Raw genomic sequence first — 20,427 nt, 5'->3', positions numbered from 1 at the left:
GTTATGCTTTTAATTCCATCTTGGTCTTAACAGCGTACTTTTGTATTTAGAAACATGTTGTGTATTCAAAATTAGTCACTTGTATGTTGATTTAAAGCTTCTAAAATTGTAAAAAAGGGATTTTATTATGGTTATTTTAGCATTTAGTTCCATTGATATGAATTCAAATCTATCATAATTTGGCTGTTATTAGTTGCATTGATTGGATCTGTGTCAAAATTTTAAAGTATATATTCATGAAGTTAATTATGTTTTACAAACTGTGACATTAAAAATGTGTACTAAACAATTTCAAACTAGGCTATTGTATAGTATGGCAAGTTTAAGATCAGTTTCAAGTTAGTTTTGGTACATGACTAAAGATACAGGTGTGTAGGAACAAATGTAAGATGTATGTTCAAGTCAGTCTTTTAGCTGAGTTTCAGGGCCAATCAAATCTAAATAATGAAAGATTACGATTAAAATATTTATTACAAAATGAAATTCAAATAAATTCTTACCTCTACCACAACCTCCTCCTGTATTAAAGATTTGTACCACATCCCTTTTATACAGGAAATATCTGTCATACTCTTCTCTCTTGGAACTCAATTTTCTCATACGTTTTCTCACTAGATCTGAGGGATTGCCATTATTTGATAATTAATCAATTGAGAGCTACATTAATCAAATATATTAAAAACCAGTTGTTTTTGTTCTAGTAAGTAGTTGAACAGAAAAAAGTTTTGGTTGTGGGATCTAGTCAGCAGTTCAAAATTAGTGATATTGGCTAATGGCCTGAGTGGCTTTGTCATTGCAAAGAGTGAGCAAGTTTTATGACATTTTGATTATCTGTACAGGTGAAATACTTGGGAATGGTAATTCTGATCAGTTTCCTGATAATCTGTGTAATTGAAAATTATATACATAAATATGGCAGGTATGGGTAGAGGAGCAAACAATGTTTTTACCTTCTTTGGTCATTGTCAGGTTCACCATATATCATAAATTGAAATTTCTATTAATTGACTGTTGGAATAATGAAAAAAAACAGTAATAATTAGAAACTAGTTTTGAGCTTCACTTGCTAATAAGTATAGGAGTATGAGAGAAAGATAAACAAACACAAACAGTTCAGTAACATTGTAGTTCATCAGGAGATTAGTTAAAATGTTTTTGCAGAAGTATTTATTCAAGGACTACTTTCAAATTATGTTAACTTTATAAATTCTGTTGTAATTTTTATTAAATGTTATTTCTTTATACATTTTTGAGAAAAACAAATACTTGCTCAAATTTTATCATTGTTCATACAACATGAAAATGAAGATTTAATATTATTAGAAATAGAAGCTCATTGATAGTTTAGTTATATATTAGCTTTCTTTTTTTTTATTGTGATTACCATTAGGATAAAGTTTATGACAACTGCCCATATTATTACTTCAGTTCTAAACGGCACATTTTAAATTAATTCATTTTCAATCATTCTGTTAAAATGTTTGAAGTTATTTTTATCAGAATTATTTTTGTATCTCTAGTATAACAATAAATTATAAATTTAAATTAAGCATATAATTTTAAGAAAGTAGTACAAGTATGTGTGATGTTTTACACCTTGGACATTCTGAACCTGTTAAGATTGCTTTGTTAAAATACACTTTGAAACATTTAATATGGATGAAGCAGAAAACCTTGGTTAGCAAATATGTCAATTTCTATATCTCCGTGGATCATTTCTGTATTTTAATTTATAGTTGCTGAAGATCTGGAGAAGTAAGTTTCAGCATTTCCAGCTCTTTTAACCTGTGTTAATAATAATTAATAATAATAAATGTATGGAAACTGATGTTGGAGATATTACAAACCTGAATGCAATAGTTCTGTCTCGTGATAATCAAAGTATTCTGGCTTTAGGTAGGTTGTTTAATTGGAAAGCACTCATGAAATATGCTTTACAAATTATTCGTTGATTGTATATATATTGAAGTAACTCAATAGTTTCATTACAGTTAGTTTTCCTGCAGATATCTCTCCTTTTTTTACTAATATTTCCTGAATTTTCAGTATTAATCTTGTCCATCCCTTTTGAAAATTTTTGTGATAATTAATCCAAAATTGCATACAAAATAAAGTTATAAATGTCATAATATGGTTTCAAGTTTATTTGTCTGGATAGAATAACTCATAAAATTCCAAATTACTAACTGTAAGGTTTGATTTGGCTTCCTCCATCAAATTTGTACTGTTTAACTATATTTCCTGCATTCACTGATACAATTTGTCATTATACAAAACAAAGCTACAATATGTTTACATTTGTAGAGTATCTACCTTTAACCTTGTATTAAAAAAAGATTTAAAAAGTCACAGAATTTGAAGCTAATGCTTTATACACTAGATAATGATGGGGCATATTGAAATATAAATTTAATTTCATTGGTCAGTTTATGATTTACATTACAATAATGACCACATTTAAACATGTTATTTTACTGAATGGCTCTTTTTCAACATAAATACCCAAAATATATAAATATGCAAGATAAATATTCAGGTGAAAAGTATCTAATGCTAGTAAACTAATAGAGAAATAATTTATTTTTTATTTGAATTTATATTGGCTGTAATGCATATGATGGCAATATATTTATACTTAATTTACATATATGTGTTAAAATTAGTGACTGCTAGTTTGCTCCATGTTTGAGGGTCAGCACGTTTGTTGGTAATCTGAACTCAGACACTTCTAATCTCATATAATGAAAACTTTCTGGTAATTTAATATTATGAACCTATAATATTTTTGCACTTAGGGTCTACTTGCTGTATACTTTTGGGTAAATAAAAATATGGTTTTATAATTTTTTTCACACATTATTAAAGAAAATTGATTTACAGTGTTTTTTTTTGTTTTTTTTTTCTGTTAAAAGCAAAACTACAGAATGAGCTATACGTGCTCAACCAACTATGGATATCAAAATCTTATGTTTGCCACTGAGTTGTCAGAGGATGTCAAAACAGTGCTTTAGTGATATTTACTAGAGTAATTGCTATTTATCTGTTGGCTATTGTAGATTTTATAGAAATTAACACTGAATGACAGACAATAACATATGGTACAACTTTATTTTTTCATATTTAAATATAAATTTTATATATTGGAAATATAGTCCTTACAAATAAAAGAATGAAGTCATTATTGTTTTAATATTTATTGTGCTTATAACCTTAAAACAACAATCAATTTTTGTTACAGAAAATAATCCTGCTTTTCACCTCCTTTCATTGGTTACATTCTCTTCAGAAAAATAGAAAGATGGAAAACTTGGTAAAATTGTAAGTTACTATATTTTAAAATCTCTGAAGTTCTTTCTCTAAAGTAATAAATGTAATTTGAATGTACAATATTGTTGTAGGTTAATGGCTTATATATATATATTTGGGTTATAGAAATACATGTGAAACACTTAGCAACATGCTCTACTTTATCGTGATTTCAAAGAACAAATTTAAATGAATTATCTTAACAACTGAATAGTGAGTTGTTAGGCATTTTTATCATTCATATTAAAGTGCTATTACAGCTAAAATATTCATCTATGATAGAATACATTATAATTAATGATTATCTTGATCCAAATTGCAGTTCATTAACATTGGCAAGGTTCTAACATTCCTTGGAATTGTACACAAAACTTTTATGTCAAACTATTTAAGAAATGTTATCTAAAACATAATCAGATTACACAGAAGATGATGAAATTTCCTTCTGTTGAGATTAAGCCTTTTTTTATCCATAAAGAAGCCCTATGAATTTGTAAAGGAATCTGGAAAAGATATTTTGGTTTACTTGGTTGAAGACAACTGGTTCATATTTAATTATTTTATAATTCATTTGCATTACAAGTTGTATGCAAAACATTATATTACTACTTTATGTTGTAACTTTAATTATATGTTGTTAACGAACTGCAAATAATTGAGGATATAACAGTGAAATGACATGATTCATGTAATTAGAGTTCATGAATGATATTTTTCAGTGTTTATTAGTTTTAGAGTAGAAATATACAATGGTTTTAAATGTACTCTGTCTACTGCAAGAAATGAAACCCCAGATTTTGTATTACAAGTCAGTAAACATATCACTAACCCTTGGTGTAGTGTTCAGTATAGAAGTGGGGGAACATGTTTTAAAAGTGTTGGTATTGTTTGTATTTATCACATTGCTAATACAATAAAACGCATTTCAGGAATATTAGCTGAAAGTTGTAAAGACATCAGTCGTCTGGTTTCTAGTTTTCAATCAGAAACTGAAGTTTAATGAAATTGAGATTTATCACATGGTTGATTAACAGCTCAGAATTTGTTTCCATTATTATGAGGTTCATGATGCTGAAACATTTGGAAGAACTCCATGTGATGGTTTTTGAACACTAGATTAAAGGGTTCAGATCTGATGTAATATGGTGCTCAAAGTTGTCTAGAAAGTCTATATGCAGCAATTAATTTTGTAAATGACAATCTGAAACACTTTCCACGGGGTTCTATTTCCTTTTCTTCAAAGCCTGGATTTATCTTTGCTAACCACTCATTGAATTCTAAGTTACTTAGCTCAGAAATTATGTTTGGAATGGAATTAGAAGTGCCCAAGTTTGATCCAGTTGGTTCATGAAAAGAATCTGTGAAACACTGTTGTCTCATATTGTTCATGATACTGGTAACAGTTAACTATGATTGACTGAAACAGCTTTGTTGATATCTGTCAGCATTATTGATACAAAATTAATTTCATTAATGGTATTCCAAGACATTTTACTTTCCATTATTGCTAAAAGTAGTACACTACAGCAAATTAACTTGTCTACACAAGTTTGGAAAGAGATAGTTGTAGTACTACATTGGTCAAACTGTGATGGATGACTTAATAACTTTTGGTGAACTGAAAATATGTAGGATTGAAGAAGCCTTGAACAATACGGTGGCCAATATTTTCCCTGAAAAGTTGGAATAGGGTAACTTGCCAAGGCTGAAGATACACATCAGTTTACTTTTCAGTAATATTTTAAATTGTTAAAGTAAGAACAACCTTATCTGTTTAATATAATGGATATGAAACCAAAACACAGGATGATAACAATAGCATTCAACTTAGGTATATATTATTCCTTCCTTATCACAAAATGTTGTTCTTTTTTCTATCAATTTCCTTTGATACATTTGCATTCAAGTTGAATGAGGCCTAAAAATTCCTCTGTCACTTATGTACACAAAGATATTTCAGGATATATTTGTTTGGAAAGAAACTTCAGCCATAAAGAGTTACCTTGTATAAGACTAGTTGAGTACCATATGTTCATGAAAGGTATATTAAATAAATAGTTGGTCCCTGTTTATAGGCACTGCAACAGCACCATATGAAGGATGACAGTACAGTTTGTTCTGGAAACAATTAATAAAATACCCTTCCAAGAATGGGAGAAGAACCAGTTTATCACAGACTTAGTGAGAGTTACAGTAAGTTGATGACAAATGCAAAATTAGAGGTCAGCTATTTCTATATTTGCAACAGTAACATTTGTTTTACAACACACAGGAAGTAAGGCCAAGACATCTTTTACCAACTAAAACTACTTCCACATGTAGAACTGATGCAATAACAACACTTGCCTTATGAAACGTACAAACAAATGATGAAAACCACTCATACATTGTCAGTAAATATAATTTTAGGAAATGATATCAGCAGAACATGAGAAAAGATTTTTGTTATTTTGAATTCACTGTTATGATTGGGGAATGTAGCAGATTCAACATCCAATGCATATTAAGGTTAGATGTTTCTCAGCTGTAATAAGAACTTTAGTGTCATAGCAAAACTAAGTTTCTTTTTCAAATAAACAGTGGAGTTTATGTATTACCACTGCTCAGAAATTGCCAAGATCACACTATTGTGTATAAAAGCAATAAAAGATTCAAAGCTCAAACATTTTCTGTTTTACATGTTAAACAATATTTGATAGTATTTTCAGATCTAAAAGCAATAAAAGATTCAAAGCTCAAACATTTTCTGTTTTACATGTTAAACAATATTTGATAGTATTTTCAGATCTAGTGGCACAGCGATAAGTCAAAGGACAAAACCAGACTTCAATATTTGTGGTGAGTACACAAATAGTGTAAGTTCCTGCTTATCTTAAAAAAAGAAGCTATTTCTTTTTATTTCAAATAATTGACATGATTTTTATTTAAAAAAATGAGTACTATCTGCACTAGCTGTCCCCAATTTAGTGCTAAAAGCCCAGAGGGAAGGCAACTTCGTTATCACCCACCACTAACAATATCACATAGAAAATTTTAAAATCATACACATTGTAAATAATGTTTAAGGAAATAAAATAATAAATAAACTAAGAAAATTACTAACACATCTTAATTTTATATTAATTCTTATGATAAATTCCTTAACCATAATTATGTCAAATAGTATTTTAAATCTGATATCTTTATTTTAACATTACTACTTGAGTGAGACCACACTGGCTGAAGAAACTTTTTACTGTCTTTTTAATTAAGATTTTCTTCCTAACTTTATTATATTTTGCATTTCAAGTTGTGGTTAGTGAATCCATTCAGTTAAAATACCAAAAATAAACATTACCCAAACAAGGATCAAACAAAGATTTGTAAGGTGCAAGGAGTGCATTTTTACAAATTTTGATGATTAATAATTATCACAACAAATGTGTAGTTCAACCTGTGATTGTCTCTGTATGATGCTAAGATGTAAAATGGAAATACCACATTATGTTTTAAGAAAAAGTCCAAACTAAATGGATAGGTTAAATAACAACAATATTAATTTCATAACTAAATAAGGAATATAATGAAAAGTGAATGGCATACAAATTTTATTACATGTGGTTTGTTTTTTTAAATTTATCAATAAGACTTTTTTTTATGGTAATGATATCCTGCAAAGCTGACATTAATATTCCTGTTGAAGGCAAGAAATACTTAAGAATGAAGACACAACAAAATCAGGATAAATTCAAGGATTTGTTACATGTCTTAAAATTACAAAATTCTTTACAATAGTTTAAGAATTTTCAATCATGCCAATGAAAAATGGAAAAGTTCTGTCTGTATGCAATGGTACCTTGAGATTCTACAACAAAAACATTGTTGTGGAGGAAAACAGCAGTACCCAAAGAAAATCCTGAGGGCTTAAAAGAAGATGCTCCAATATTGCTTTCTGTTATCATACATTAGGCATAGTTGTTCGTCTTAGATGGTGGGAAATCAATAGAAACTGTCTTCCTAGAATGTTTCTTCAGCTTTGGAATCTGAAAGTTTTCAGCAAAAACATTTGTCCTGTAACCATAGCGTGGATGAAGAATGGAAGGAATCTGTGAAATTTGTTGACAGTTTTTCTATCTGGGTTCTTCAAGCTTTGTTGGGTGAGCAGATCAAAGATATCCCTTTGTGTAGCTTTGTTCTTATTGATTGACAAACAAGATGAGTGAGTTAAGTGTGTTTTACTGTATATGTGTATTGGTGTTATGTATTTATCTATTTAAGAGAACTAACTATTAAAATTTTGAATGAGATAACTGTAAACTGTGTTTTAACGTGTTTGTCAAGTTGAAATAAATTAATAACAATATACGATAGAATAATGTAAACAACACAAAACTGGTTTTGTTCATTAACAGTGCTATTTCGTGACATGAGTGAGAGCATAATGCAATCTAAATCACATTAAAATATCTACAAGGCATAAGTTTAAAAACAAAACAGTAACATGAACTCCTCTGGAGCCCAGGTTATTACTAACACAGTGTCAACCTTTACTTTCAGCAGTGAGAAAAATAAACAATTCGTCCTTGCTCATTGACAATGTAACAAAAGTTTTAAAGTAAATGGCATCACATTTTTTCATTGAACTAACATTAATGGGTTTAACGTCAATCTAAAAGCAACAAGTATTTTGTTTCAAAACTAAGCTGCCTTTGCAGAGATGCCAACCATTACGATTATGGTGCATACATTACAACTATACACTCATACAGACAAATATTATGACTTGTTGCAACTCCCAAATTATTATATACAATATAAGCCTATACAATAAAGTGATAAATTATTTCCCCAGGGCTTGAAAGGGGTGAAAAGAAAATTTCTAGTTAGATACAAATAAATTTTGATAATAAATAAAAGACAGTCCAAATGGCTACTTGCAATAATCATGTTTGTGCTTGAAATAATAAAAAATATTTGTATCTCCGTCTACCAATAGTTTGTGTGCGGTGCTTCTCCATATTGGGTGCGTGGGGGAATCCTTAGTTACGCCATCAGTGCTTATTAGCCAATTAGTGCTCGCATAGATGGGTATTTCTCGTTTTCTAAGCAGCATAGAAACACCAATGTGATCATTCACAAGATGGAAAAAAAGAGGCCTCTTTCACCAGGTTGTCTTGTTTCTGGCAAATCTAAAAAGACTAAAACTGTGAAAGGGCTCTGTCTACAATCACTCAGTCATTTGAAATAGTTGGCATCTCTGCCTTTGTATTAAATGTATTTGGACTGTCTCTACGTATTTTTAGCTAAATCACTTAAACTTTCCATAAGTGCGAGACATTTGATAAACAACAGGATATAAGGTAACAATTCAAATCACAAGATGCATTGCAACAACAAAAAACTTGTATAATACATTAAAATAATGTTTCTAGGTCAAGAAACATAGCAAGCAATATTATAAATTGTGGTTTGTTATGCTAGAAAATAAAATCAACAGCACAAATAGAGTAAGATAGATAAAAAAATAAAATTTGGTTATTTTAATAACATCTTTAGAGTTAATGCATGAATTGATACAAGTGGTGAAAAGGGTAGGTTTAATTGTTACTACTGTGGTGCTAGAAGTATAAAATAAATGATGACAGCACAAACAGGAATGAACAATTTTGATGTTACTAGAATAACTTGCACATAGATGATGTTGATGACAGAAATTTCTCTAAAATGCAGGTTTACAGGTTGTTGATAAAGAACAAAAGGAGGAGTGGTTTTATACGTGAAATTTAATTTGCATCCTGTTGAAACTGACGATATCAAAAAGTAATAGCAAGGAGATTGAATCCATCTGGGTTATTTGCAGATACTGATTAGATGAGATTCTTCTTTAAATATTCCTTAAAGAAATGGGTAGCTGCAAATAAAAACCAGACTGAGTCATAAAGAGCAAGAGAAAATTAAAGAAAAGCATAATAAATTTAAGATATTTAAATTGTTATGGTATAAAAAAAATAAGGAAACTTAGGGTATCAAAATGAATGTTTTGAAAAAGTTTAGGTAAAAATTAAATATTAATGCTAAGGATCTAGTTACAATAAGGGGTAAAGAAAAAGGTTAAAATGCGGGTGAGACCCTAGTGGGATGATAAAGGAAAGTTAGGATCTGCTGATTGCATTACTAAATTTTGAATAGTTTATTTTCACTAAAGAATAATTAAGCAGTATTCCACACCTGAAATAGTAAATAGACGGCAGTAGGGTTTTAAGTATGATAAATGCAATTTTTTGTATCATAATTCCAATTAAGTATAATTTGGATAGGAATAACCTTAATAGTGTCATGAAAGATAAGGATCTTGGTGTAACTAGCTGATCAATCTCTAAAACCATTCAAGCACTGTGCTATTGCTAGCAATAGGGCAAATAGAACTTAAGGTTGTATCTAAAGAAATGTTGAATACTGATCTGAAATGTATAACTTCATTGTATAGGTCACTAATTATACCACATTTGGAGTTTTGTGTACTTCTGGAAATACACCAACTTGTTCTGATGGCTTCAAAGAATGATTCCTGTAATGGAGGGCTGTCACACAAGGAGAGATTTATTTCCTTAAAAATATTTTGTCTTAGAAAAAGTTAAAGGGGGTCTAATTGAAGTGTTTCAGATTTTAAAAGGAATTGATAATGTTCATGGATCAACATTTTTCACACTTAACAAAATAATTATAGAACTTGGGAGGGGGACAAGTATAGATTTAGGGAAGATAGAAGCAGTGTTTCAATCAAGATAATTTATATTTCAAATAGAATCGTTGGCTTATTGAATGGGTTGCCTTCAGATGTTGCAGAGGAAGTAAATTTGATTGAGTTTTTAAACTAAAGCTTGATAGATATGTGAATGAAAAGTGCTAATTTTAAATTTGTTAATTTACTTATTTAATAGTTTAAGTTTGGCTTAGATAATGAGAAAGCTGAAATGGACCAACACATTGTACTGAAACACATTACATTATTTTAAAACCTTGTTTCAGTGTTTGTACAAGAACAGTACAGATAGCCCATTGTGTAGCTATATGATTAACTATAAACACATAAAAACTTCTTTAAATATCTGAATGAGTGTTCATTAGTACTTAATAATGATAAATGAAGTATTTATTGTTAAAATAATGTGGACATAACTCTATTGATAGACAGGAATGACATATTACACACTATATTATTAGCCTCCTCAAACATAAATTGTTGGTATACATTTTAATTGAAGTTTTAAACATGTAAAAGTAACTTATGACTACCGTGGAACAAACACTGTGTTTATTCTACGAAGACAATGGCCAAATTGTTAGTGTAGAAGCTAGTTTTGTATTACAATAATTATTCATCACTTTTTTAACATCTTTAAATAAAGTAATTGTTGTGTTATGTTTTTCTTAACTTATTTTCAATGTCTGAGATGAATAGATCATACTCAAATTTGAATTCTATAATGATTTCATATTATAATGGTGTGGTTTATGTTATATCAAAAGATAATATATTCAAAATAATTATAGAAATAATTGGTATAAAAAGAAAAGTATGACTGGCTTGTTCCCAGACTATTATAATAAAAATTAAATGACCCAATGTATAGTCCTGAACTGAAAGTTTCCACTATTATCATCTGTCACTACACAAAGTCACAGAAGTATCAGAAAATGTACTATACGAAGTAGCGAGTGCAGTTTTGTCTTCCACAACACAAACTGTACATTTCATACAAGTAAAAAAAAATAGTAGCATTGTCTACTGAACACTTATCAATTAGACATGTTGAAGAATAATTTTATATTTCACTAGAAACTGTACGAAAACTGAGGTATGTGAAAAAGTAAGTGTTGATAATATAAAACAACTTATTAAACATAAGTAACTCAGGATGTGGTTATTTCAATGACCTAGATGCAAGTACAAGTTTTATCTCCAAAACAATACAAAGTGGCCTTACTGAATGTTTATCTACTAAAAAATACGACTAATGTGGGATATGCAGAGATAGATGGTAATCGAGGAATGACTATTAACTTTTTGAATGTCAAACTGTTGACTCTCCATTGGTTATTCTGGATGTGAATAGTAAAGTGGCAGTTGGTTATTCAAATTGTCAACTAATGTTGTTCAGTTGTTTGGAAGATTGGTAGCTGGTTGGTTTCTAGTTTTAGACCTAAAGGACAAACTCAACTTGTTTTCAGAACTTCATAAGCATTAATAAAAGGAAGACAGCACAGTGGAAGTACAGAAAAATATACTGGAAAGCCATTATAATTGCATAATATATTATTACTAATCTCATTATATTTTCTAACACAACTGTAATTGTTTCTCAATCATTTTCTCAGAAATAAACCGTAAACCATCCAAACATTATACTGTAGAATATTACACAGATCTATCGAGAGGCATATTATTTTTCAGTTTGTATTGTTACTCTCAGAAATAAACATGTTTTGAGACAGTATGAAACCTATTGGTTTATCTTCACTTAGGGCCAACATGGCCATGTGGTTTGACACTCAACTCATGATCTAAGGGATGAGGGTTCAAATCCCCATTACATGAAATATGTGCACAATTTTATGTGTGAGCATTATAATGTGACAATAAATCTCAATATTTATCAATAAAAGAGTAGCCCAAGAATTAGTGGAGTGTGGTGATAACTAGCTGCCTTTTATCTAGTATTTACTGTTAAATTATAAACAACTAGCACAGATGTGTAGCTTTGCTTGAAATTAGAAAACAACAAAAACATCTGTTCTGTTGTCTGAAATAAACTAAAACTATTTATCAATAAACAAATACATAAAACAACACTTAAAACTTTTTTTTTTAAACTGCTTATATTTACTGTATCCAGAACACCAGAAGGTAACCCATTGCCAAAACCAACCATCCTCTATGTAAAATAAAATTGGACTTAACTGAAGATGACTCCTACCCTGCCAAAATTTATAATTTTGTCCCCTAGTTCTTGTACTTTAACTGTTAAATATGAAAAAAAAAATGCATCAAAACTATTAATTCCTATTGCAATCTTGAACACTGCCATCAGATTTAATCCAAATTTTTCTCTTTTTTCAAGTGAAAACAATAGGATAGTTTTTATCCCTTCTTATAAGACAACCATCCCAGATACCACACTTATAACCCTCTTCTGAATCCCTTCCAACAATTCAAGGTCTTTCTTGAAGTAATGAGGCCAAGACTGAACAAAATATTCCAAATACAGCCTAACCATAACCTATACAAAGAAATTGTAACTTCTTTAGACTTGTGTTCAATATTTCTGAAGACATAACCTGAAAATCTCTTTCCTCAATACCACTAGCAACAGCACACTGCTTTAGTTTTAGGGACCAATCAACTATTTCACTAAGAACACTTCTTTTATGACATTGTTAAAGTGATTATCATCCAACTTGTACATATAGATTAAATTCTTGTAAACCATATGCATTATCTTACATTTGTTATAATTTAAGCCAATTTGCCATTTAGTTCTAGAACTCTCTACATGATAAATCCATTTGTAAAGCAGTAGCATTCTCTTCACAGTTAGCAATACATTTTAGTATATCTATAACATTAAAAGTAATTTATTGTGTTCCTTCATTTGTATATTGTTGTAAATAAAAAGAAGCAAAGATCCCAAGACTGAGCCCTGAGATACTCCACTTCTAATATCTAACCTCTCTTCTTCTCAATTAACTTATTATTCACAGTCAAAGAATTTTTTCCAGCATTTTATGTGTCACCTTGTCAAATGATTTTTAAGAATCCAGATATAACAAATCTGTACTTCTACCCATATCTACATAAGCAATGACCTTTTCAAAGAATGTTAAAAGATTCCTAGGGCAATATTTCCCCCTAGAGTTGACTTTTCAATAAAATTTTAAACTTTGTTAAATTACTTCAGAAAGCATCTTCTTTCAGACTTTCAAAAACTTTTTCCACAATTTAAGTGAGATTAATAAGCCTATAACTACTGGTATAACTGCTATCACTTCCCTTGAAGATATGAATGATATTAGGTAATTCGGAATTCATTAATCCTTGTTGACTAGTCAAGAACTTACAAAAACAATAGTACCAAATGGCTCAGACATCCAATTCTTCAAAACCCTGAGGGAAATATTATCTTGCCCATGAGCCTTAACTTCTTAATTTTAACAAGCTCAGAATTTATGCAATTATCTTCTTCAACTTCAGTTTTATCTATCAATTGTTCAGATGAAGAACACTGATTAAGTGTTTATTCTGAAACACTAAAAAAACACAAAAAAAAACATAATAACCTAGCCAATTCATGATTATCAGATCCAAGTCTTCTTTTGTCATTCTCAAGAGACCTATCTCCATCCTAATATGTTTTACTCCTAATGTACTTTTAAATTACTTATTAATAATTCATTTTCAGTTGATTTTTTCACATATATTTTTGGATGTCCTTATTTCCTGTTTGACTAACTTTCTTGATATTCTACACTACTAACAACTTTAAATTTCTTATGCTTTTCTTGAATTCTATCTCATATCCTTTCTAAGGCAACCTGTGTTTTTACCTGTGATTACTCTTTTCTTTCTTTAAGAATTATATATTTGGGTACGGAAAAAAGTTTATAAATTCTTCCCCCTCATTTTCTCAGCTGCAAATAATTATCTTGTACAACAAGATAATTCTTGTTGTACCCCTTCAATATGTGTTTTGAAATTTTAACTTAAATACTATTATTTCTTGTTTTCATATTCAGTAAAATGCTGAACCTAATACAGCAATGATAACTGGTAACTATGTGTTCCCCAATTTTCACCCTCTGAACCATTTCTATATGAAAAGTTAATAATAAATCTAAAATAGTATTCAGTGATGTCGAGAAAACCCACTTGTAGAGAAAAATATATATAAAAATGGCTCGTTTGAGTTGAGAAAATATTTTACATAGAGGAGAGAACAACATTTCAACCTTCTTTGGTCATCGTTAGGTTCACAAAGAAAGGAAGGTAACTGACCAGAAGCTGACCACATGTTTGAAAGGGGTTGTGTAACTGAGTGTTGCAATGTACAGGGCAGTGTTAGATGTTTAAATATATTATATAATATAAATATAAAATATATTCAAACATCTAACACCACCCTTTTGAAATCAGGTTTGTTGTACTGTAAATCGACAGATATAAAGAAATATAGCAATTGCAAAAGATGTAATGCATATCAACTGAAAGTTGCACTAAGCCATAATAATGAATGCATCAGTTCTCTTTCTATTGTAAATATAAAATATGAAGAGCTTTAAATACAAAGCACTATTGCAAAACACCTATGATCTCTATAATTAGAGTCATGTCATACAATGATTTTAATGCATCTTATTGGTAAGGTGGTGTTTTGGATATTGTTATTCATCCGTGATGTAAACTTATTCATCTAAACTCACCTCCTTTCCAATGGTAAGAGACAGTCAAAAGTTGGAGCTAAGTGACACTGATTTTATCTCTAGTTTGTCACTTCAAAATAAGGGATGGCTAGTCCAAATAGTTCTCAAGTAGATTTTCACTAGATTAAAAAATAACCAACATGTACACAAAATGTATAGTCTAGTATTTAAGAAACATCTAACTTTTGTTTGCTTTAAAAGTAAATGATACTTTTATATGCAAAACGGCTCGCTTGGTTGAGAAAATATTTTACATAGAAGAGTTTAACAACGCTTCGACCTTCTTCGGTCATCGTCAGGTTCACAAAGGTTGTTCGCTCTTCTATGCAAAATATTATCTCAACCCAAATGAGCCGCTTTTGCATATAAATTCTCAACAAGTGGTTTCGACATCACTGAGTAAATGATACTCTTGATGTGAATTGAAAAAACATTTTCAACAATTGTAATTTACATACATATGCTATTTTAATAATATGATCAAGCTGATATTGGGTATAGTTAAACATGATGTAGTCTAATACAATGTATAAAAACATAAATGTTTGTGCTACATAAAGAAAGTTAGTAAACTACTAAATTTGAGAATTTTAATTTTACTGATGTTTAAAGTTTTCAAGTTCAGACTCATAAAAGATTATCTACCATTGCACGAGCAAGATAAAAAGCATCAAATGGAATACGAAATGCCTAAAACTAAAGATAATTAATTATAGAGGTAAATGTAAGAGACAAATCCAGAAAAATTGCAAACAATTATCCTATTTACTGTAAAGAAATTAATAAACATTATAAACAAATTTATACATACAAAAACTGATATTAGCAAAGATGCAACTTTCTACTCTACCCAAGGTACCAAAGTGATAGCATATACATGTATGAACATTTTATTTCTTATTTACATTGCACACCTTCTAATGCATTACAAATTTTATCCTGTTACTACTGTTCAAAAGAGCCAACCAATGAAGACTGCAATAAGATACTTTCATTTCTACTTCAGTATTGAAGAAATTAGTAGGAAAAACATCAAACAGAAATAAACATGTTCTTTATAACATTTATTATATTTACATAACTTGTACTGTTGTTAGTTAGGTCTGTTAAATGATTATTATTTTTACTTTATTTATTGTTACTATAAATTTACACAAATAATGGAATGAATTTCCTCAAAACAATGAAACTGACTTCTTACTACCAGTAGTGGGCTTATGCCTGATAATGGGTTTAATAATGTCCATATTGTAACCCACACATGAAACAAAGAATAAAGTAAAAACTACTTTGGGTGTCTCAGTTTATATACACCAGTTTGAACCACTGGTCTCAAGTTTCATAGCTGTAAAAAACTTTGATAACAACTGTTATAACAGACAAAACCTACCAAAACCTACTTCTACCACTCAGGGGAAACCCTTGCATCTTAACCAGTCTTAATAATCTAAAAATATAGTTACAATATTATTTTCTAGTGCAACTATTTGCAAAGTCACCTGCTAAATATGTACTAGTCATCCCTAATTAAACAACAAAAGACACCTAGTCATCACCACCCACCACCAAGTCTTGGGTTACTCTCTTACCAACAAATAATGAGACTGATCATCACAATACAAGTCCCCTACAGCTGATAGGGGAGAGCAAAGTTAAAAGATCTTATGAGATAGGATCTGTAGTTTCGTTTAGTTTTATTTCATAACTTTTTGTAATGGTGGATGTTAGGAGTTTTAACATGTAGAAATGTTTAGGTGGTTTAATTTCAAATTGAAGAAAATTAAGAGTAACTGCCTTCCCACAACTGCCCTATGAAAACAAGTGTTCATTATTCAAAACATATTTACACCATATTAAACCCTATTGTTAATATCCATTAAACATTAATGTTATTCCAATACAATGTTAGTGTTTTAAGTTTAAAACTTATAATATATTAAAAATCATGCATCAGATAATTTTCACATTCACATGTTTAAGATATTTATTACATTAACACCACAGGTGTAGGCTGATTACAATTTTGGTAGGTATATTGATTTATTACAAGACCAAGAAATAAATTTTGTTTAAATTTCATGCACATGTAAAATTACATCCACAAATACTTGATTAAAACTTTTTATATATATATAAATTAGTTTTTAGATGACAAATCTACACAATAAACAAAAGTGTATTATACAAAATTGAAACTTTACTTGCGTCAAGTAGAAATATTAACACTAACTAAAAGACTTCTCCAAATTAGTAATTTGGTGTTTAGATCTTGATAAAATATGCGAAAATTCTTTCAAGTTAGAACTGTTTAATTAAGTGTACACATTTAAAACTAACCAATGTTGTACTATCCGAAAATATTTTGAATAAATGGTTGAATGTTATAAATCAAACACATAATACCTCACTGTTGATAGCATCATTGCAACACAAATGTTATTTGTTTTCACCAACATCATATCTTGTTAAAATTTCCTGCAGACTGTGTATAAATACCAGAAGATGGGGTACCTCCTCATCTGCAAAATCCAAATGTCTTTGTGAGATTGCATCATCATAAATGTTCTAAAAGACAAAGCAAATGGAAATGTAATGTAATAACAAACATCATAAAATATAACCAAAGTCCATTTTCCTTATTGTCTATCTAACTTTCAATATAAAACCTCTATCAATAATTCAGCCATCCAAGATATTTCAAAAGTAAAATTTGCTGACATCATTCCCTTGTTTCATATTAATGTGCAAGATATAAAGACACATTTTTTAAAACATCTATGAAAGAGTAAAACAGATTCACTAATTGATTGATTGACACTATATGCCACTTTGAACATAATTTTGGTTATATTGTGGTTAACAGAGGCTGTAATTTAGTGGTAACATAAAACGTTGCAACAATAAATGATAAAAAAAAAACAGCAATCTTTGATTTTCAACAAAAAAAATTTAGTATATTCTTTCACTCCTTTTCTGTGCTATAATTTTCCAAAATATGAAAAGACATATCTAAAGGAATTCATGAATCATAGGAAGTAACATCTGGAAAGTTGCAAAAAACATAAATAAAAACACTTATAGAAACAAGAATTTGTTGCACATCCTATCAATATCAAGATTGACCTGGAACTGTCAATGCATTAAAGATGATACATGAATCATTTTGGATATTGAAAATCAAAACTTGTTGTGTATCATTCATTAAATACATCCTGTCAACAATATAAATAGATACATTCTGTATTATTTGTGAGCTAGTGCTGATAATATACTCAGGGTAGAAAGGTTGGATAAGGACTAACCCTACAGTTTGCATAATTTCATTGTACTAGAACATTTTTTTATACTGTTGTTATTTTTAAAAGACACATTGTAAATCACAGTTACCACAAAGTTGTGGAACAAGAGGTTTTATAGAAAATTTAAAAATAACAATACCTTTACAACTTTAATTACCATTTTTGATGACTATCTTTTCTCTTTCTTTTTCCAACTAATTCCTCCAGCTTTACTTAATGTCACATTAGAACCTGGTAATAAACAAATACAGATAAATTGATTTTACCACAAGTTACTACATTAGCAAATTAAATCTTCCATTTTAATAACCTTCATTTATTTATATTATGCAACTGGCATGTTTATCAAACAATTATTCAATGAATGGGTTTAACTGTTAACAAAATTGGTATATTAAGTCTCAATAAGTTTATACTAAATGCCTTAATAACACTTTCTTAACATATAAAATTATATTCAATTAGATGTTTCACAGATAATATTCAATTCTACAAAAATGTTTTACATACATACATTTAAATTTTCTCTCAAATGCTCTTCAACCTTTTTCATCAGACACTCATGTTTATCATTCACCTTTTTTATGCCTCATCAAGACTGTTTCTCATGCAGAATACTTACAAAGTACCTTAATTACTATTTTCTAGAATAAAATTTCAAGTTAAAATTCACATTAACTTTATATAATTGTTTTCAAACTGATAAATGTTCACACTTTTTCAAATATACTTTAGAAAATGAACTGTATTTTAAAATATTGTTTACTCATGAAACTTATTAGAAGCCTATACAACTTCAAATTGTGAGTTTTTATGTAATGTATTATAGACTGTTTTATTAGTGCTTGAATTGATTGGAAAATTCTAGTTTTCAAGATATTTCTTTTGTGCTGTTCATTAATTGATTGAAATACCTTGCAAAACTTCCTTGATCAAAACAAGAGAATCTTCCTGGTTTCAGTGATGTTTGCCACTGTGCTCTTCTAGAGTGGTACTCTCTCAATAACATGTGATTTAAATTGTCCACCAATCTATTTTCTATTTAGTTGCTCTACATGCTCATCAAAAGCCCCCTCATTTATCAGAAAAGAGGAAAGAGCTGGTTTCCTTCCAACTTGTCAAACTCTAAAGTTTTAAGTTTGAAAGCTGAGGAGGAATCTGGGGATGTTCTTCATACTTTCCCCTACCTTGCAGTCCCCATTATTTGATTTAATTTACAAAAAGAGAAACTCTAGAAGCAAATAAAGATAAGTCTGTTTACTCTATTAAGATAGGATAAATTCATTTCAAATGAAGATAATATCCAGAAGCAAGATGTACATTTTTTTCAGGAATATATTGAAATGATAATAACATAACAGTCTTAAAAAAAAAAAAAAAACAGTAACAACCTTAACTTCTTCTCTACAGTCATAAGAAAACTCATCTTTCAATCACTTCATTTTCTTTCTGATTAATTTTTTTAGAGTAAGAAAGAAATTAAATTTTATTATAGTAACCCATGATTTTTATCCATCTTCATGTGGTAAGCACTTATATTTTGTTACAGTTTTCCCACCAATGGCCTGACAGTACGAATTAAAAAGTCTTGGATATCTTTTCATATAAAATATTATACATTCAGTTACCAGATTATTAAATGTATTTTTCTGTCCATTATTCAGAGTCATATGTACTGCTGGTAGAGTAATGATAACAAATTCAAAGATTGTGACCCATATATTAGTAAATCACTTAACAGTTTACCATGTACATAAAATAAATATCCCAGTGTTAGAAAATGTATAATAATCTACGTTTATTTCAAAATTTGTTACATCCAGCAGCACATACTTTTTCCCAGGAAATAAACAGAAAGCAAGAAATTTTTAATGTTTAATTTGTATATATTTACAAGTTTTTCTCTTGAACAACAACAATCTTACATGAAAATGAGCATGACACGTTTAGATTTTAACACTTCACACGATCATTCTTTTCTGCTAAAGAACAATCATTTTTCTGATTAGTATTAAATCACATTCTAAATTTCAGATGTTTTGTTTATCTCAACTTATTGATTGTATTTCACACTTACATCATCACAAAGTACAACAAAAGTATTATTCTTAAATCCGTTCAAAACGTAATTTTCTTCAATCTCTTATAATTACAAGTTTTCCACACAAAGGTCAAAGTTGTCTTTGTTGAAAAACAAAAAAGCAAGGATATACTCTTTCAACTGATACATTGTACTTTATAATTGTAATGATTCATATAGTTGCAAACTCTTTAACCTAAAGATGACCTAAAAAGGTCACAACGTTGTTCTCTACTTCTATAGTTTTAATACCCATATCAACTGTATTGAGATAGAATTTTACAA

At 29.3% G+C, this 20,427-nt stretch overlaps 1 long non-coding RNA gene across 1 annotated transcript in view; it reads right to left on the bottom strand.

Moving 5' to 3' along the window:
* Positions 1 to 6,170: 6,170 nt before the first annotated feature.
* LOC143226253 (uncharacterized) overlaps positions 6,171 to 20,427 on the bottom strand; it is a 109,709-nt gene continuing 95,452 nt past the window's right edge. Inside the window, exon 4 of the long non-coding RNA XR_013014450.1 lies at positions 6,171 to 7,328. This is a non-coding gene — a long non-coding RNA (uncharacterized LOC143226253). The remainder of the gene's footprint in view (positions 7,329 to 20,427) is intronic.

Source organism: Tachypleus tridentatus, chromosome 9 (genome assembly GCF_004210375.1).
Source record: "Tachypleus tridentatus isolate NWPU-2018 chromosome 9, ASM421037v1, whole genome shotgun sequence".
Classification (NCBI taxonomy): Eukaryota; Metazoa; Arthropoda; class Merostomata; order Xiphosura; family Limulidae; genus Tachypleus; species Tachypleus tridentatus.
This window is presented reverse-complemented; position numbering and strand designations above follow the sequence as displayed.